Source organism: Phyllobates terribilis, unplaced genomic scaffold (genome assembly GCF_046119375.1).
Source record: "Phyllobates terribilis strain yellow unplaced genomic scaffold, ASM4611937v1 Scaffold_7__3_contigs__length_470593459, whole genome shotgun sequence".
In the NCBI taxonomy this organism is placed as follows: domain Eukaryota; kingdom Metazoa; phylum Chordata; class Amphibia; order Anura; family Dendrobatidae; genus Phyllobates; species Phyllobates terribilis.
In genome coordinates this window covers 110,851,683-110,859,913 of record NW_027362767.1, presented here as the reverse complement: position 1 = coordinate 110,859,913, position 8,231 = coordinate 110,851,683, and positions in this window count along the sequence as shown.

Sequence of the window (8,231 nt, the reverse complement as noted above, 5' to 3'; positions counted from 1 at the left end):
CAGAGTGTATCAAGCTTTCCGATTAGAGACACAGATTTTATCACTCACTGGTATTAAATATTCATCTCTACATCACACGTTGTAATTAGATACAGGCAGTGTGGGACTAAAGTGCCACGGGCCCACCAGTAACCAACAATAACCAACTCCAGGACCCCACTTTTCAACTACATGCAAATATGACATTATCCTCATTCACAAATTTATATAACAATGAACTGGACAGATTGGTAAATGAATAAGATACTGCCTGTGTCTGTACATAGTGATTCAGCATATTGTGCCAAGTACTGCTCATATAAGAGGCTGTTGGCATACTCCTGCATGGGGGGGCCCACCGGAGGATTCTCCTATTCTCCTGTGGGCCAGTCCAAGCCTGGATACGGAAAGTTATCACACACCAAGAGTATATCCCTTTGCAGGCTGTATCACACATGATGGCCATTATATACGCGGCTCTATCTGCTGTATCACACATGATGGGCATTATATACGCGGCTCTGTGTGCTGTATCACACATGATGGGCATTATATACGCGGCTCTGTGTGCTGTATCACACATGATGGGCATTAGATACATGGCTCTGTGTGCTGTATCACACATGATGGGCATTAGATACACTGCTCTGTGGGCTGTATCACACATGATGGGCATTAGATAAGCGGCTCTGTGGGCTGTATCACACATAATGGGGATTAAATCCAAGAAAAAAAAATAAATTAATTAGACTCAGAGTTGATCTTCTGTGTATTGATATGCTCAGCTCTATTCAGCACCAAGTACTTTGTTGGTGCCGCGGGCACAGGGCGGCATTCATAGATTTACAATGACATGCACGAGGGTCTTCTGCAGATCCCTGGCTGTCATGACAACCCATCAGTGCCCCGAGATCACAGGACAGGGGCGCCGATGGGCAGGTCTTGTGACGCCCTTCCACCCGGCGTGTGTTAAATGCTTCTGTCAGAGATTTACAGTGGCATTTAACTTGTTAACAGCCGCGCGGCTGTTAGAGGCACATGACAGCTGATCAGATGTCATGTGCAGGGAAAGATGCGGGCTCAGCGCCGGAACCCGCATCAAATGCAGGGACACAACCTTGGACATACCTATATGTCCAAGGTCGTGAAGGGGTTGGTTAATGGGAAAAAGAGGGATTTTTTTTTTTAATTAAAATAATATTTATTTTTAAAAACTTTTCTTTTTTAATTATTTTTTTCCACTCCCTTTAGGGAACCTAAACAGGTGGGATGGCTTTTATGCTTTTTTTATTAAAATAGTGTCAACTAAGTAACATGTAGTTGACGCGCCCCCTGGGCCATAGGGTACTCGGTGCCGGGCCGGTCGTTGCTAGGGGAGATGTCACAGTGGCGGTGACCCGGTCCGTGACCCAGGGCGGTCAATAAAAGGGGATATTTACAGGGGATTTATAGTTTTTATATACAGTTCACCTGTGGTACGCCACCTGTGGTATGCGGCTATATGGAGCCGCTGCTGCGGTGCAGAACCTCTTGAGCCGATGTTAGTGCAGCAGAGTTGGTTCAGCTCTCCACAGGCAGAGCTCCGCTCCAGGGCAGGAAGTAGTGATTTTATAGATGTTGCTGTGCGGTGTAGTGTAGAGGATGGCGCAGTTAATAATCAGTCCACAACTTAATGGCGGTTTCCTCTTATCTTTACTTGTGGTGGTTAGGCAGATCGGGGCACGGGTACTAGCTGGTAGTAGAGGTCCGGGCGGCCTGGAAGCAAGTTGGGGGATCCACCTAGCCAGGTGGAGTTGTAGGCCTTCCCTTTGCACTACCTCTTTGGCCCTTCTGCGTATAGCTATGCTGCGGCCCTGGTCCCTGAGTAAAACGTCTTTGTGCTCACCCGTATGGCAGGCTGCTCGCGCCTTCCTGGTGGGTCGCTCCCACGTGGCGGTGCTGGGCCCTATGTGCTGCTAAGCCTCCGGCCGTCTGATGGGGCCAGGAGACCTGCAGTCTCCTGCCCTCCGGTTTCTGCTGCTGGGCTTTTGGTGCCCCACAACCTCGGACTCCGGTGTCCGGTTCTTCTGCTCTTCCCTCTGGGGTGAACTGCTGTGCAGCTCCACTCCCTGGGTCTTTCCTCGTCGACGTCCTGACTTCCACTCCTCTCTGCTCTCCTCACACTAACTAACCCCGCCTCCAGATTCCAGTTGCTAAGGGGAGGAGCTCCCCTTGCTGGTCTGGAGCCAGGAAAGTGTTGCATGCTAGCAAAACCTGATTAGGGGACCCCTCCTTGCTTCCAGGCATGGCATCACCCCCTTGTGAGGGAGGCAATGCCACTGTGGCAACCGGACTCCTGGGGTGACACACTCCCCCCTTGTTAACTTCAGTACTCCCGGACTGAAGATACCTTTTTGAATTAACAATCAACAATAACAATTCACATTACAAACAGTTTACAAAATCTCAAAAGGCAAAAACTACAAAAACCCAAGCAAAAAAGTACAACAGTCACTGCAGCACTTAGTCTTTACGCCACAATCCGGGGATTGTCTTTTTCCGTATAAATGAAATTTGGCTGGTGGGAACCGCGTCAACCCACTTTGTGTATCGTCCCTGGGCGTGGCTTCAGGGCACTCTTTCGGTAGGCCACGCCTGCAGTTTATTTTGAAGGCCACTTACTAACTATTTTCAATATTGTCCTGACCACACCTAGTCCTGTGGTCCAATTGTCCATAAATTTAACAAATATATATATCTGGCATTATTTAACGATTACAACTATATATAACATACACTTTTATTCTCTTACACTTTAGTTCCTTCAGCGGGCAGGGAGCTGACCTTTAGTACTTCGGGTCGATCTACATAGTACATTTGTTGTCACTGACCTACCCTGGTCCCTAGTGTTTACCCCTGGTGTGGTGGGTTCAGTGTGAGCTACACTACGGGTAGTCTGAGGTAACACCGGTAGGCTGGGTAATCTCCTACGAATTATTTGGCTCACCCTGGGTACGACAGGTTCACTGCTAGCAGAGGGTAGATTCTCCTGATCTGCTGCTGATGAAGCATCTGTCTCTGGGGTCGATTAGTCTTCCAGATGTTCTGGAGCCTCTGCGGCTTCTGGTGAGGCTGCTTGGAGAAAGGTCAGTACAGGTACCACAATTGCTCTGTTCACCTGCGTCCAAGACTGGGGAAATACTCCAAGGACTGTCTGGACCGTTTCTTCCATCTCTTCTGTGGGCTGAAGGCTGTCTTGGTCTTCTTCTTTGTGTTTCAACTGTTCAGGACATATCTTCAAGTGGTCTCTTGAGACTGCCGCTGAAGTTTCCCCTCCATCTTTACTGATGAGGCACACTTTTGTGTTATTGTATTTCGAGGGTAGGATGGTGTATGGCTCAACCTCCCACTGGTCATCTAATTTATGGACTCGTCTCTTCCTCTTGAGTACCTGTTCTCCAGGTGACAAGGGAACTGCAGGTTTGTGCTAATTGTTTTCTCCTGCTTCTGTCTCGCCTGGGACAAACTTCTCTCGTCAGTACTCGTTCAGGGTAACCGTGTCGGCGGCAAAACTGTTGTTGAAACGCTTTGGCTGCCGTCTGATCTTTCACTGGCACTACTACAAGGAATCGGGAGTAGTGGTCTACTATGGTGAGAGCGTAGACATAGCCTGACCGGCTTGGGGCTAGCTTCACGTGGTCCAAGGCTACCAGTTCAAGTGGTTGTTTGGTGATTATGGCCTTCAGGGGAGCCCTCTGGCTATCGCGGTCTTTCCGTCTCAGGTTGCATGGACCACATTCTCGACACCATCTCTCGATTGCTTTCCTCATGCCAGCCCAGTAGAATCGCTCACGTAGCAGGGCTTCCAACTTCTTCCACCTGAAGTGTCCTGCTCCATCGTGGGTCGCTTCTAAGACCATTAGCGCATCCCGCCTCGGGACTACCACCTGCCAGACCAGTTCTTGTGTCCGGGAGTTGATACTTCTTCGACACAGCTTTTCCACGTAGATGAACAGTTTGCCCTTCTCCTTCCACAACTGTTGGGTCTCCTGTGGAGCATCTGGATCAGGGTGCGAGTCAGCTTGTGTCAGCAACTCCTTTACCAAGCGGACAGCTGGGTCGCTATCCTGCTTCTCTGCCCATCCATGATGGGCGATGGGTTGAACGTGGCCTCTCTGCTTGCGGAGCGCTTGTCCCTCACACAGTGGGATCACTGGGTCACCGCCACTGTGTCATCTTCCCTAGCAACGACCGGCCTGGCTACCGAGTACCCCACGGCCCAGGGGGCGCGTCATACTATTTACATGTACTATTACTATTTGATTATTTACTTACTGCATGGTAGTTGCTCATAGTTTTTATTCTAGGTTTAGTCTGGTAATGGTGACAGTGTGAATGTGCTCCTACAAATTGTACTTACAGTGGAGAAAAAAGTATTTAGTCAGCCACCAATTGTGCAAGTTCTCCCACTTAAAAAGATGAGAGAGGCCTGTAATCTGCTTGCCTATTGCAGATTCAGTCTTCCCAGCCTGGTGATGGGCAACAATTTTGTTTCTAGTGTTTGGAGAGCCCCTGATGTGCCTAAACAGTGGAAACATACCATAAGTGACCCCATTTTGTAAACTAGACCCCTCAAGGAACATATTTAGATGTGTGGTGAACACCTTGAACCCCCAGGTGCTTCACAGAAGTTTATGACGTAGAGCTGTGAAAATAAAAATAAATAAATTAAATTTCCACAAAAATAATCTTTTAGTTCCAAATTTTTTATTTTCACAAGGGTAACAGGAGAAAATGGACCTCAAAATTTATCGCGCAATTTCTCCTGAGTATGCCAATACCCCATATGTGAGGGAAAATCACTGTTTGGGTGCACGGCAGGGCTCGGATGGCAAGGAGCACCGTTTGACTTTTTGAATTCAAAATTGGCTGGAATTGAGAGAGGACGCCATGTTGCATTTGGAGAGCCCTTAATATGCCTAAACAGTGGACACATACCACAATTGACCCCATTTTAGAAACTAGACCCCTCAAGGAACATATTTAGATGTGTGGTGAACACCTTGAACCTCCAGGTGCTTCACAGAAGTTTATAACGTAGAGCTGTGAAAATAAATATTTTTTTTTCCACAAAAATGATCTTTTAGTTCCAATTTTTTTATTTTCACAAGGGTAACAGGAGAAAATGGACCTCAAAAGTTGTTGTGCAATTTCTCCTGAGTACGCCAATACACAATGTGTTGTTGAAAACTACTTTTGAGGCACAGTGCAAAGCTCAGAAGGGAAGAAGCGCCATATTGGAGTTCAAATTTAGCTGGAATGGTTTGAGTGTACCATGTCACATTGGCAGAGCCCCTGAGGTGCCAAAACAGCAGAATCCCCTATAAGTAACCTCATTTTACAAACTACACCTCTCAATTAATTCATCTAAGGATGCAGTGATCATATTGACACCACAGATGTGTCACAAAATTTTATACCATTGGGCAGTGAAGAAAAAATAATTACATTTTTACCACAAATATTTTGTTTTTGCCCCAGATTTTACATTTTCACATGGGGAAATTGGTAAAAAATGGCACCAAAATGTGTCACACAATTTCTGCTGAATGTGGCAATATCTCATATGTGGTTTTACAGTACTGCTTAGCCACACGGTGAGACTCGGGAGGAACGGAGCGCTATTTGCCTGCTGGAGTGCAGATTTTCCTACAATGGTTTGCGGACTCTATATACAGAGCCCCTAAGTGCTAAAAGAGCAGAAACCCCCCTCAGTGACCCTGTAACGATAAAGAGTAAAATCTTAATTATGCCAGACATACTTTCTGATGGCAAGAGCAGCACACCTTTATTTTTATGTTGACTCTTTAATCTTTTTTCTTCTTTAGTTGTTTAACACGGACTACTATTTGTATAACCCTGAATGCTATTTGCTCTTTGATTCTGAAACAATGATGTGTATTTACAAGAGCCCCTGCGATACAAACTATGTAAATAGATTAGCTAGAACAATGAATGTTTGCTAGTTATGTTAAATACCATTGTAGGGTGTTTGCCAGTCAGTCTTGGGGGATGAGCTGTGGATACTCGAGCCCTGCACCTTTACCTCTTACCTGTGCCTGATGACCTCACACAGATGTAAATATAAACAGGGATGTCTGGAGTACTGGAGTCAGAGTCAGTGTTGGGACAGAGATTCAGAAAGATTTTAGAAGGAGAATAAGAGACATCATTCAGGAAAGTAGATGGATTGCATGGCATCCAAAGAGACACAGATTTGTATTCTATATGATTCTAGTCTAAGGGTGTCTGCCCTGACTGGAAAGATTCGGATCTGCTTCATTAATCATCAGAGAGACATGGATACATTTTGGGGAGTCTAGGAGAGGACAAAGAAGTTGCCTGGCCCCATGGATATGTTGTTTTGGTGTTGCTAGGAGGGACCCACCGGTCGCCCAGAACCCATAGAGACATTTACAGCTGCCATGACCCAGCATTATAAAATTCTTTGAAGCTCCTTTTGGGTTCAAAATGTTCACCACACCCCTAGATGAATTTGTTGAGGAGTGTGTTATCTATAATGGGGTCACATTGTTTTTATGCTGTTCTAGTACCTCGGAGGCTGTGCAAGTAGTGCCAACAAACTATCCTAGACAAACTTGTACTCCTAAAGCCAAATAGCATTTCTTCCATTCTGATCCCTGCGTCCAAATAGTAGTTTCTGACCACATATGAGCTATTGCCTGGGAGAATTTGTTTTTCATATTGTGGAGTCCATTATCTCCTATTGCACATCGTAAAAAAGAAAATTCGGAGTTAAAGCATCATTTTAGTTGAAAATCTTAATTTTTAATTTTTGCTTCTCAATGTTAAACATTTTTGAGAAGCGTCTCTAGGTACTAAAATGTAACCTTAACCATAGATAAATTCCTTGAGGGGTGTAGATTCCAAAATAGCATCACTACTTGTGGAGGATCTCTGGTGTTTTGGCACTACAAATGTGACATAGCGTCCAGAATCAATTGCAGCCAAAGTTGTGCTCCAAAAGCCAAATAGTACTTTTTTCCTTCCGTGCTGAGCAGTATGCCCAAGCAGTAGTTTTGGACCACATATGGGGTATGGCGCGTTCAGGAGAAACTGCTTAACAATATATCTCTTGGAGGTACTCTGGAGCACATCTGTAGATGTAAGGAGATAGACAGCACTATACATAATAAGTGAGTTTCTTTTAACCCCTTAATAACATCTGACGTACTAATACGCGTCTGTGCCCTGGGACTTAAGAGCCAGACCCGTATTAGTACGTCATCGCGATCGCGCGCGCACACAGGCTGTGCGGGCGCGATCGCCGCCGGGTGTCAGCTGATTGTCACAGCTGACACCCGGTACTATGTGCAGGGAGCGGTCACGCACCGCTCCCAGCACATTAACCCCCGTGATGCTGCGATCGAAGTCGATCGAAGTCGATCGCGGCATTGCGGGGGCAAGCGGAGGTGATCGGCGATACTCACCTCCTCTTCCGGCTTCCAGCGCAGTCTGCAAAGGCTTCCCGGGTGTTGCCATGACGACCCGATGTCGTCATGACAACATCCGGGTCACCAGAGAGCAGGAAGATTGCTTGGACATGCGCAGTGCATCTCCAAGCAATCTTCACACTGTGCACTTCTGACAGCCTTCATGGCATAGGGATGGTGCTCCATTCCTGTGCCATGCAGGCGATCAGAAAAAAAAAAGTGAAAGTCCCAGAGTGGGACAAAGTAATAAAGTGTATAAACTGTGTGAAAGTGGAAAAAAAAAAAAAAAAATGTGCAAAAATATTATAAAAAAATAATACACCAAAAATAAAAATATAATGTACCCATCAATAAATATTATTATAAAAAAAATAAAAAAAAAACAATAAAAGTACACATATTTGGTATCGCCGCGTCCGGAACAACCTGACCTATAAAACTGTCCCACTAGTTAACCCCTTCAGTGAACACAGTAAAAAAAAAAAAAAAAAAAAAACAAGCAAAAAACAATGCTTTATCACCATACCGCCAAACAAAAAGTGGAATAACACGCGATCAAAAAGACGCATATAAATAAAAATGATACCGCTGAAAACGTCATCTCGTCCCGCAAAAAACAAGCCGCCATATAGCTCCATCAGCCGAAAAATAAAAAAGTTATAGCTCTCAGAATAAAGCGATACTAAAAAATATTTTTTTCTATAAAATAGCTTTTATTGTGTATAAGCGCCAAAACATAGAAAAATGATACAAATGTGG